The following is a 13,451-nucleotide window of genomic DNA, read 5'->3' as shown; positions in this document are numbered from 1 at the left end:
GGAAGAACCTAAAAGACATATTAGAAGAGGAGGAGACCCTAAAGAAGCAAGAGGAGGACATGAGAAGAAAAGAGGACTTCGAGAAGAGGAGTGCAGAAATAGATCAAAAAAGAGATGAAGAGAAAAAGGGAAGCATACGAGGAGCATCATAGAAAAGAATAGAAAGATCAAAGGAGGAACAAAAGAAAAGGCAAGAAGAGGAATAAATGAGATAAAAACTGGAAGAACAAGAACTCAAAAGAAAGGTTGAGGAAGAATAAAGGAGGAAAGATGAAGAAGAAAAGAGGTTTAAATAATAAGAAGAATCCAAAAAGAAACAAGAAGATTCAACCCAACAAATTCAACAAGATCTGCTCAAATCAATAGGGGATTAACAATAAAAAGCTTCAGAGATGCAATTAGATATGCCTCCTTTGGAGATTCCACCATCTACTCCAATTACTAGTAGGAATTTCCCACTACAGGACTTGGGAATCCCATAAGAAGAAGAATAAGAAGTGTTGGATATTACTAGGCTCAATTTTGATGAGGTTCAATGTAATATTATGTAGGAAATATGTAAGTGCTATGCCAAGAATCGAGCTAAGCCCATATCGGTGGTCACAAATAAAGAAATTGTCATAAATACCACCATGAACCCATAAATTATTACCTCAGCTGAAACCACTTTTGTGACAACCACTAAGCTAAATGTCAGTAGATTAAACAAATAGGTTGCCAATCTACAAGCCAAGCTTGTTGGATTTGAACAAAGAGTTGCACAAGTGTAGAATGAGAACCAGGATTTGCTTATGTCCAATTCACACAACAAGGAGTTGCAATTAGCATCCATTCACAAAGAAGTAACAATGGAAGATGCCATGGACTTGGTCTACCAAGAGATGATGAAATTACATTAGGTTATATCACCATTCCTAGCCATGTAGACAAAATCTTAGGAAGGGGGAGAAATTCTTAAACTGGCCACCACAACTATTGAGAGCATACATGAGTGGACCATGCAATATCCAGATGTACCAGAAGCACTTCCAAAGAAATATTAGATAACAACAAAAAATGATAAGGTTGAAATCCACATCAAGGTCCATTCACATGCCAAGTTGGCTAAATATTTGGACAAGGAAATAGCCTCATAAACGCACTTACATAGTGGGTTGGAATCTTTCATTCAAGAGCATAAATTTCCTTCTATTGGTTCATTGGGTGAATTAAGGACACAAGAAGAAGTCAAACAGGAAATTCAAGCATTTGTGAGCCCCTTCAAACAAGCTGGTGCTACAGAGTACTTGCAAGATACAAAGGAGGAAATTGCCCAAAATGTGGTGGAGCCTGTAATGATATACGCAAAGTTCATGACCCTATCAAATCAAGTGAAGGTGAATAAATACAATCTATTTCTAGATGCCCTAGAATGTATTCACATGCATGGGGATGAATTATAGCATAAGGTCATTGGTCTTGCAAAAGAATACAAGCTTTGGCATACATATCTAGTACTGGAATTACATTTGGATGTCCCAAACCTCTCTATTACTAGATTAGTAGATTGTGAGTATTTAATTTATTTCATGTAATGTGTTAGTAGTAGAGTAGAGATTAGAGTATAGAGTCACATGGGAATATTAAAGGTCACGGGGTAAATCAAGAGTCATAGGGTAGATGAAAGGTCATCCTATTTTCTATATATATGTCCTCATAACTCAATGTAAAGGACTTTTAGTTTTGGATTGAATTGGTACATATTTTTTGGAGAACTAATAGACCTTTGGTGAATGCAAGTGGTGATTTTGTACTCCCACTTATGGATGTCATGGAATTTTCATGTGATGATGTTATGAGTTTTTCAACTTTTGATGCTCCTCGAGCCTAAGTGTGTAATCCTTTCATATCTTATCAATTATTGTAGGATCTCTCTTCTGATGATCAGATAGTACATGCTAGGCTTATTTTATGCTTATATTGGTGAATTGTTTAATTGATTTGAGTATATGTTATGTATGGGATTGTGCACCTTTACAAGCTATTATGAAATTATTTATGATCAATGAACTATTCTCTATTGGATACATGGGTTTTGTAAAGTTTTGCTAACACTTCTTCCCTTAAGTCTCATGTTATTGATACTTAGTTGTTGTTATACGAATTGCGTTTCAGACATTTAAATCCACGAGTCACTCATTCACATTTATTGAAGGTTTTATTTTGTTCTCTAATGAATTCTGTATGTTTCATCCAAAGAAAAATATAAGCAACACAATGGCTATCGGGCCTATATACTGGATGGGACTCCTAAACCAAATGGTGTAGAGTCTAGTTGGTATTCTGCACTGCGGAGATACCCTTTTTGTTAGCAGTACATTCCAGCTCATCAACAATACCCTAATCTGTCACTCTAATCTATAAGCATAGAAATACCAAATTTGGAGGAGTATATTACTTGATTCCATAATCTCTAAGTGGAGATAAGGCATTTAAGCTTACTCCCACCAACCAACCAAAAACAAAACCTAAAAACCATATTATTTCCTTTTGTCTTATAAAACACAAAAGGGAAAAAATATAAAAACAATTTATTTATTGTCTAAAAAAAACTTAATATATTTTTTTCTTTCTCCAAACCTTTCTCATTAAGGGTTTATGTTAAATTGTTGACATATAACCCTAATTGGGAAAAACAGTCCCACACTTTTGGAAAGTATCCTCCTTGAAGATGCCACGAAAATATGTGTTTTGAGTAAAAAGAAGAGTTCGTTTAAGAAAGAACTAAAAAACTTGTTTTTGAATATGGTGAGGCTATTGAATATTTTATCTTTTATCATGTAATTTTAAGAATACAGTAATGAATAAGAGCCTTCTCATGCTTCCCTTGGAAACAAAGAGACATTTGAACAATAAACAAGTGAAGAGAACTTCAATGAGAAGAGCACCCAATCAACCATTCTTTCTCCTCTGTATGTGTTGGGTCCCTATAATACTAGTGAGTACCCCATTACTATTATAGTTATACCCCTTATTTATATTGTTGTGCCCCTATTACCCCCTTGTTTTTATTTCTGTGCCCCATAGAATCCCTCTATTGTTATTTTTGTGGCTTTATATTATTATTGTTAGGTCGGCTCGATTATATTGTGACTCCTTAGACTCCTATATATAGAAAGGAGGTTTTGTCATTTGTATCATCGAAGAATTGTTCATTTATGTAATGTAAAGGAGGTTGCCCCTCGAAGAGGCTGAATTCTAAGGCGTGGATCTCTCTTTTCTATCTTTTTGTGAGCTGGTTTCATAACATTTGGTATCAGAGCTTTGGATTCTAGGGTTTCGCTGCTCCAAACAGGTCATCGTGGCATTTTCACTATAACTTTTTTTCTGTGACGTTTCAGAAGTCGCGAAAAAAACCCATTTGAGAAGAAATCGCGCTGAACCTTGGGTCCAAATTTCAGAGCTTTTCGCGCAATATTTGCGGAGATATGATCTGAGGAAGTTGGTCTTTTTGCAGACTCCTGAATTACATTCAAAACATGTGACCTGGGGAAAATCGTCATAACTTTCTCTCTGGGGATCAGATTGAAATTTCGTAAGAAGTTACAGAAAGAGGACAGAATTTAGTTTCTTGTATGCATGTTTCAGATTCAAAGGTTGAAACAGTGAGTCGTGGCACGTCGTACAAGTTCGCTCTACTGAACTAGTCTAAAAGCAAGTCACTGTGGGAGATTTCGCATAACTCTTCCTTGGAGAATCCAATTTGGGTCAGACTTGTGGCATTGGAAAGAGGACACAGAAGGCTACTACAAGTCGTAATTTCAGAACTGGATGATCCGAAATTATAGAGATACATCAGATTCAATATCAGGCTTCTATAAAGTGAAAAAAAGGTGTGTAGTTTTTTTTTAATTTTTGTGTAAGCTTGGTTTAACGGAATTCAAAGGGAATAGTAAAGCATTATTATCGGTAACTGATGCCTCGAGGAAAGAAAATGCAAAAACCTAGTAAGGAACCTGAAATCTCTAGCATGACTCATGAAGAAGAGGAAGAAATGCTACATGATATATCAAAATTACAAGAACAAGTGCAACACATGTCACGCTCACAAAAGCTAACATAAGCTAAGATAAGTGGCGTGGAATCTAAGATAAATGGCGTGGAATCTAAGATAAATGGCGTGGAAGCTAAGATGGATGATTTGAAGATAGATTTGAAGACAGATTTGAAGAAAGACATGGAAAATTTGAAGACAGATTTGAAGACAGACATGGCAGATTTGAAGACAGATTTGACAAATTTTCTACAAGAGATACTTACTAATGGTGAAAAGGTTGTAAAGGAAACTCATGATGTGAACAAAAGTAATGTTAATCATGATTCCATAGATTCTAATGTTGGATCGAAGACCCACCATATTCCAAAAATCGATATGAGGAAGTTTGATGGCAAAGATCCCGCCACATGGATATTACAGATGGAGCAGTTCTTCGATCTCAATAATGTGCAAAACACACAAAAGGTACGTATGGCAACTGTATATTTGGAACCAAATCAGTTTGTATGGTATCAATGGCTTTGCTCTCGTAAAAAAATTATCACTTGGGCAATTTTTACGGAAGAATTGATAGCACATTCTGAAGATACAAAAAGCAACACTTTTTTTAGCCAATTGATAAGTCTCAAACAAAAGGGTTCAGTAATGGAGCACATTGAGGAGTTCCAAAAATTGAACATAAGGGTAAAAGATATTCCAGAGGAGCATAGGATTGATGTGTTCATAGGGTATTTAAAGGATAATATCCAACATGATGTTCACCTTTGGGAACCTGATTCATTAGAGAAGGCATTCAGGTTAGCAAGAAAAATGGAAAGAAAAATTATGGCAACCAAGAAGCATACCACTCACAACTATAAAGACGGAAGTGTTGTTGCCCCTAGTCTTCAACAACCTATAAGGTTGACACCACAACAATTGGAAGAAAAAAGAGCAAAAGGGCTTTGTTACAGTTGTGATAGCAAATACACTAAAGGTCATAAGTGTGCTGAGAAGAAATTATTCTACATAGATTGTGAAGAGGAAGAAGAAAAGGAGCAAGAAAGGTCAAAAGAAGAAGATATACTCCAGGAACAAAGCCTAGATGAAGAACAAATAAATCCGACCATATCTTGTAATGCATTGGCGGGAATTACCACTCCTCAAACCATCGAGATAGAAGGACAAATCAAGAAGAAAAAGGTAATAGTGTTGATTGATTCAGGAAGCACCCACAATTTTATTCATTGTAGGGTTGCAAAAGAATTGAATTGCTTCCTATATCCAACACCAGAGTGTCAAGTGATGATTGCAAATGGAGGAACAATAAATTGCTCTGGAAGGTGCCATAATATCAAGCTATCCATGGGATAATATGTATTGACTAGCCCAATGCTTTCCATTCCAATGGGAGGTGCTGATGTTGTACTAGGAGTCCAATGGCTACAATCCTTGGGTACAATAGCTTTTAATTTTCAAGAACTTTTCATCAAATTTTCTACGGAAGGAAAGGAAGTTGAATTAAGGGGTATTGCAGGGAAACCAGGAAATATAATCAGCTCTAATGGTATGACAAAGCTTCTAAAAAAGGAGCAAAGAGGTGTAATTGCACAATTATGTTCGCTAGATGTTTCCACATCGGAATCATCTATTTCTCCAGATCTCCAAAAAGTCCTGGACAATCATTCCAAGGTATTTGAGACTCCCAAAGGTCTCCAACCTATGTGTGATCATGATCATGCTATTCATCTGATTCCAGGAAGTGTTCCTCCAAACATCAGGCCGTACAGATATCCCTATGTCCAAAAAAGTGAAATTGAACGTATGGTTGCAGAAATGCTAGAGGCTGGTATAATTCAACAAAGTCAAAGTTCTTTCTTTGCTCCAGTAGTATTGGTGCACAAGAAGGATGGATCATGGCGCATGTGTCCGGATTATAGGGAGCTCAACAAGCTCACTATTAAAGATAAGTTCCCCATTCCTGTCATTGATGAATTACTAGATGAATTGCATGGATCAATTTACTTCACCAAGTTGGATCTTCGTTCGGGATATCATCAAATCAGAATGAAGATTGAAGACATTCCGAAAACGGCATTTAGAACTCATGAGGGTCATTATGAATTTTTGGTCATGCCTTTTGGCCTTACTAATGCACCTTCAACATTTCAAGGTTTGATGAATTCAATTTTCAAACCATTCCTTAGAAAATTTGTGTTAGTATTTTTTGATGATATACTAATCTACAGCAAGTCTTGGAAGGACCATGTTGAACATGTTGACAGGGTGCTACAACTATTGGAGGAGAAACAATTATATGCAAAAAGATCCAAATGTTTCTTTGGAGTCCAGGAGGTGGAATATTTGGGTCATATTGTATCTCATGAAGGAGTTAAGGTAGGCCCTAGCAAAATTAAAGCCATTAAGGAATGGAAAATTCCCACATCCATAAAGCATCTGCGAGGATTTCTTGGGTTGACAAGGTATTATCGCAAGTTTGTTAAGAATTATGGGAGAATAGCAGCACCTCTAACAACATTATTGAAGAAAGATGCATTTTCATGGACTCCGGAAGCAACAAAGGCCTTTGAACATCTTAAAGAGGCAATGTGCCAAGCACCGGTCTTAGCTACACCGGACTTCACAAAAACCTTTATTGTGGAATGTGATGCTTCAGGAAATGGAATTGGTGCTGTTCTAATGCAAGATGAAAGACCCATTGCTTTTGAAAGTCGTCCAATCAAGGGAAAGTTTTTAAGCAAAGCTATTTATGAGAAGGAAATGTTGGCAATACTCCATGCACTTAAGAAATGGTGACCCTACCTAATGGGTAGACACTTCAAGGTAAAAACGGATCATGATAGCCTTAAATACTTTTTAGAACAAAGATTATCCTCTGAAGAGCAACAAAAGTGGGTCACAAAGATGTTGGGTTATGAATTTGAAATCATCTACAAAAAAGGGAAGCAAAACGTGGTGGCAGATGCACTCTCAAGAAAGGATGAGGATGTGGAAGCATTGGTGTGCACAATTTCTATTATCCAACCAGATTGGATAAACGAAGCAAGAGAGGAATGGAAGAATGATGAAGAAGTGTGGGCACTTATTCGAAAGCTACAACAAGATTCCAGTATGTCTGATACATTTAGCTGGCAAAATGATTCATTATGGTACAAAGATTTCTTATACCTCTGTAAGAATTCCCAGCTAAAACAAAAGATTCTTATGGAATTGCACACTTCTCCCTTAGGAGGGCACTCAGGATTTTTAAAAACTTACCACAGGGTTAAGAAGGAATTTTTTTGGCATGGCCTTAAATCAGATACTAAAAAGTTTGTGGCAGAATGTTTGGTTTGCCAACAAAATAAAGTTGAATCAATTAAGACACCGGGTCTATTACAACCTTTATCCATTCCAAGCCAATGTTGGGATGAGGTTTCAATGGATTTTATCATAGGTTTACCCAAGTCTGAAGGAAAGAGTGTCATCATGGTGGTAGTTGATAGACTTACCAAGTATGCACACTTTTGTGCATTATCACATCCATTTAAAGCCAGTATAGTTTCTACTGCATTTATGGAAACAATTCAAAAGCTACATGGAAACCTAAAGATTATTGTAAGTGACAGAGATCCCATTTTCACTGGAAATTTTTGGACATAATTATTTTCTTGTCTTCGTACTCAGTTAGCTCATAGCTCATCTTATCATCCTCAATCTGATGGGCAAACTGAGATAGTAAACAAATGTTTGGAAAGATATCTTCGTTGCTTTGTATCTGATAAATAGACACAATGGGTCAAATGGTTGCCTCTGGCTGAATGGTGGTATAACACTTCCTTCCATACAACAACAAAAATGACCCCATTTATGGCACTTTATGGGTATCAACCACCATCCATCACATCATATTTAAGAGAAAATTCTAAGGTTCAGGCAGTGGAACATCACATCGAACATCAATAACAAGTCCTCCAACTCTTAAAGGATAACCTCGTGTTGGCACAAAATAGAATGAAACAACAGGCAGATCAACATCGCAGTGAAAGAAGTTTTGATGTAGGTGATTGGGTATTCCTACGGCTACAACCATATAAGCAAATGTCCCTAAAGCAAGCTAAGAAGGATAATAAATTATCGCCAAAGTATTATGGTCCGTACAAGGTGTTGCAAAAGATTGGTACTATGACATACAAATTGGAGCTTCCTGCAGCTTCTCGATTGCACCCAGTTTTCCATGTTTCATGTTTAAAGAAAGTTATAGGTGACAAGCTCCCAGTTCAAACAATATTGCCAGAACTTGACGAGGAAGGAAAAATTATACTGGAACCGGAAGCAGTCACAGAAACAAGAACTCGACAGCTACGAAATCGATCAATTTCAGAGTATCTTATCAAGTGGAAGAACTTATCTGTTGAAGATTCCACATGGGAGGATGAGAATTTTATGCAGAAGTATCTAGAACTACTCAAGTGTTGAGGACAACACTTTTTTGAAGGAGAGGGGCATGTTGGGTCCCTATAATACTAGTGATTACCCCATTACTATTATAGTTATACCCCTTATTTATATTGTTGTGCCCCTATTACCCCCTTGTTGTTATTTCTGTGCCCCATAGAATCCCTCTATTGTTATTTTTGTGGCTTTATATTATTATTGTTAGGTCGGCTGGATTATATTGTGACTCCTTAGACTCCTATATATAGAAAGGAGGTTTTATCATTTGTATCATCGAAGAATTGTTCATTTATGTAATGTAAAGGAGGTTGCCCCCTCGAAGAGGCTGAATTCTAAGGCATGGATCTCTCTTTTCTATCTTTTTGTGAGCTGGTTTCATAACAGTATGAAAGCAAGGGTTTGGTATGCTACACTCCTTTCCAACATTTGAGTTTTATGATACATCTTTTAGTGACTTAGAAGAGGAGGATCTAATGAAGAAACCCTCACTTGCTAAAGAGCATGATGATGAAAAGATTGAAAATGTTAATGCTCTCCTCCATATTGAGAGACAAAAATATGATATAAGTTTTTTTTGCTTTGATGGAATCCCATTTATGACATAATAATGATGTTTCCAAAATTAGGATTGTTGACTTTTAGTCATATCGATAGCTAAATGTGATCAAGGAATGTGAAAACCATTCTATGGTCTAGGAAAAACTAGATAAATTCACCAAGAGATTAATTTACAAGTGAAAAAAGGGGCTTTTCATGGCCAAGTGATAGCATAAAGTTTTCATCCTTGCATTTCCCTAGTTTATGGATATCTTATACATGAAAATTATGACACAATAGCCATTTCAATCTCAACTCTTCAACTTATTGAAAGATCTCATGAAAAATGTGAAATTTGAAGTCATCTTCAAACCTTCAATCCCTGATAACTATGTCACCTGGAAAGTTTTTGATATGATGCATTGATTGCGAGGTTTACAAGCAACTTGCAAGAATTTTCCAAGAATGAGATTAATTGTAGAGAATAAGGATCAAGGGAGTAGTTGAGAGATAATAAGGTTCTAGCTAAAGTTATATCTTTTGAAAAGTGGAGAAAGATTGAAGCTTTAATTAGAGAATGCAAATATTAATTAATTTGGTTATACAACACTTTGGCATACTTCCAAGGTGATGAATTTTAGTGAGCTATTGAAGAGGTGATCACAATTTTCTTGAAGACAAATATCATCACCCACTTTGGAATGCTAGCCGCAAGTCACAATACTTCATATTTTTGGTTTCCATATAATCTATCTAGATATGTGATCAAGAAAAGTAAAGAAGGGAAACAATCTTATAATGTGTTTCTTTTCAATCCACCAACAAAGCCCCTCTTGTCTAATGCTTTTATGAGTGACATTGATGAGTTACCCTATGGTTACATTAAGAAAGATTGCTACATCAACCCCATCCACCTCTGGATTGAAGAAGGTTGTAGCAATACAAGTAAACTTGACATGGCAATGGTCTTTCTTCACTTGATCATGATCCTAACTCAATTTTTGTCCAAATGGTGAAGGAAGTTGCAACATACATCTACTCAAGGTATGATGTTACATTATTTTGGTTTGTGAATAAACACATAGGTAGACTCTATGGTATGGTTGGGCTTATTAAATGGTTATATTAGGTTTATGGTTTTACTGAGCATGTGATGTATCCTATGTTAAATTAGGGTAGGATGAATAAATTCTTTATCATTGACATGCGTGTTTCATTTTATTTGAATTTATAAATTTATTTTATTTGAATAAAAGGAGAATTATGCTCACATCATATGAAATTCTCTAAAAGATGGTGTATATGATTCATTTATTTCCTTCACGCATGGATTTACTTCTCTCTCAAGGAAGGGATAAGGCACTTGTGTCTTTATCTCTCCCTTGCATTTAATATCCATTTGGTGAGAATGTTTCAAGTTTATAGGATTTTGGAAATTCTAGAGTTCTCATGCAATCTTAAGATGAGCACAAGTACCCTAGTTGGAGCCATCTATTACACCTTGTATCCTTTGCAGTGCACCCTAAATTTTCTTTCACAAGATGTGATCATGCTGATTTCCACAAAGTGTGATGATTTCTATGTATGTAGGCCCTGTGGGATGAGTTGATGTACACGTGTTTGCTAGCGGTGGCTTGGATCCCTTATGGTGGATGGTCATGGAAAGTCCTTTTAGACTCCATTCTCAAGGTTCTTCGTTTTATTTCTTTGGTTGACTATCCATTGGTGGTGATAATTCCCATCATGTTGGGCATTGATGTCCTAGGTAAGTATTCGAGCATCTTGGGACGTATCTATTAGGGTACATGATTTACAGGAGCCCTAGTTACTCACTTACTTATTGCTATGTAAAAGGTGATTAATCTTCATAAGGTTTGTCACACCCATGGTTTAGCACACCTATGTTCCCCACATCAACGCTCTCTTTTCTTATGTCTTTTCCACACTTTGGCCATAATCCATTATAGATGATTTTGCGCATGCTCATCTAGTTTCACACTTCCCAAGGTAGTCTCACTATTTTCAAGGAATATCATAGTTTTTGAGGCATTGGTCACACTTTTTGAGGCACATATGTGCTAGTTACATCCACATGGAGTCCCCCTACACATGCCATGTGTCATATGCTAGAGAACTCTCATATTTTTGGCATATTTAAGCATTGGTGTTGGGATTTTCACAAGGGGTGCTAATTTGAGCAGTAGCAAGGTGCACTAGTTTACACTAATATGTTTACTAGGGATGCCATCCACAAATGTTAAGAACCATTCCATGATTTTCCCAATGAAGTTTTCCTTGGGAAAAAAATACATATATACATGTAGATAAAGAAAATTCAATTAAGAAACCTAGAGAATTATTTCCAAAATTATTTATAATTATATGATTATATGCAATGCGACTTCACTTTGTCTGATCTTATTGAATTCTGACCACTTGCATTTGAAGCAAGTCCAACTTCCTCTACCTCTTGTAATATCTTAATAGAAATGAACAATATGTAACAATCACAAAAATAAACTACCATGGAAGCACTAACAATCCATGGAGGAAGACAAAATTTAGTAAATTAAAAAAATAGTCCTACTATTATAGGGATACTGATCCAGATTTAAACATGAATGCAAAAAATTACAGAGATAACCATAAACACAGAGATGCAGCGGAAATAATATTTCATTTCATTAATGTAAAATACTAAACTATGCTTACAAACAAAAATGGAAATAAACCAGCTAGGGCGATGGTAGTTTATCTCTGAGAAGAGATGTGGCAGCTACATGCGTCTGAACTGTGTTACAATAAGGCTTGAAGGCCTATTTATTTTTTAGAAACAATTGAAAACCCTAAACATCCAAAAACCTAACCCTAGAAGATGAAACGCCAAATTGTGGGCCCTGTTTGGGTAAATTCGTACATCAACTTCCCGGGGTCGTAACTTTGGCATACCATCTCCGTTTGACGTGCACAATATCTCGTTAGAAAGATATATCTGAGAACTACAACTTTGGGAAGAGCAACATCGGTCCATGGACCAATGTTTCTCTCAATTCTCCGAAAAAACGTCGTTTAGGGCCTCAAAACAGCTCTGAAAATTCAGGACCCGAAAAACTGCAAAAAATAGTAAACTGTGCTACAATTAAGGAAACTGAAAAGTTGAAAGAAACAATGGTGGGGGTCCAAGTGGACTTGGCAGGTGGACACCAATATCCACTTGGACCAGATACCCAATACAATATAACATATGTCCAATAGTACTTATGTTTCCCTGGAGATATGCAAAACTAAAAGTACAAGGAAACAACTTCTTTTAGTACAAAGTTGAATATTCTTTTTAGTGAAAAAGTTGAGATATCAAAAAAGGTTTCTAACCCTTGGATAACCATACAATATATAAAAGATGCACCCAATTAAAGAAAAAACTAATCTTATAGAGGATTATATGCTTTAATAAATATTTTGAAGGACATCAACATAGAAAATAAAGGGTCACTTGTAGTGATCTAAGTTACTTATAACTCTTTCACCTTTTTATGTTCTCCCTTGGGAAATATTTTTTTGGAAATAATGTTTTAAGTACCTCAATAGATCTAAAAATGATTCGCACACTATATCAAAGAATCAATAGAAAATCTCATTCTGTTAGGGTCCCACCCTAACCCCCTTATTTATGTCATGGGATCACGTCATAGTCAAGAGTCAATAAAGCCCATATTAATATTTGTAAGTGGTTAACCCGCAATTAATGACGGGACCACAGTTAGTTGCAAATGGGCAGTAGTATTAGATAGATGGTAAATGGGCGGTAGTATTAGATAGATGGTATTAATAAAACCCACGATATTGGCCCGTGGTATTGCATGTATGAGTCATATATAAAGGATAGAGACTCCCTGCGAGGAGCATTGTGTCTTGTTTTGTAATCGAGCTCTGCTCTATTGGAGGTTGCCCCCTCGAAGAGGCCTGTGAACATTTCTCTCTGAATAATAAAATCATTGCTATTATGTGTTCTGGGTATATTTTCCTCGCATATTCTGTGTTCTCGGTATCTTTTCTTCGCAAATTCTATGTTTGGGTATTGCTTTGCAGGTTAAGAGCATAACAAGTGGTATCAAGCACTTTCCAGGGCTCGGTGGGATCTCCAAATTTTAGCAATTTTTTTTTTGGCCAGGGACGTGTTCCAGCGTCTTTAAACCACGGGATCTGTTGTTAAGCGCATAAACCTGCGGATTTGGGGAGGCATGCATGCAGGAAATACAAGAGGTGGTCACGTCTGTTGGACTCCCTTGTAACCTCTGTGGGTACCCCTTCGAGTAGTAGCGCATTAGACAGAACCGCGCACGGACTGTCTTCCACGTACCCTCTGGGTATATAGGAAGCCCCCTAGCTCCCTTGAAACCTCGCCATAGATAAACCTTCGGCCGTCTTGTGGCTACAATAC

This window comes from Pinus tabuliformis, chromosome 7, assembly GCF_031772625.1.
Source record: "Pinus tabuliformis cultivar Carrire ecotype Pingquan chromosome 7, CPIR1, whole genome shotgun sequence".
Lineage (NCBI taxonomy): Eukaryota > Viridiplantae > Streptophyta > Pinopsida > Pinales > Pinaceae > Pinus > Pinus tabuliformis.
This window is presented reverse-complemented; position numbering follows the sequence as displayed.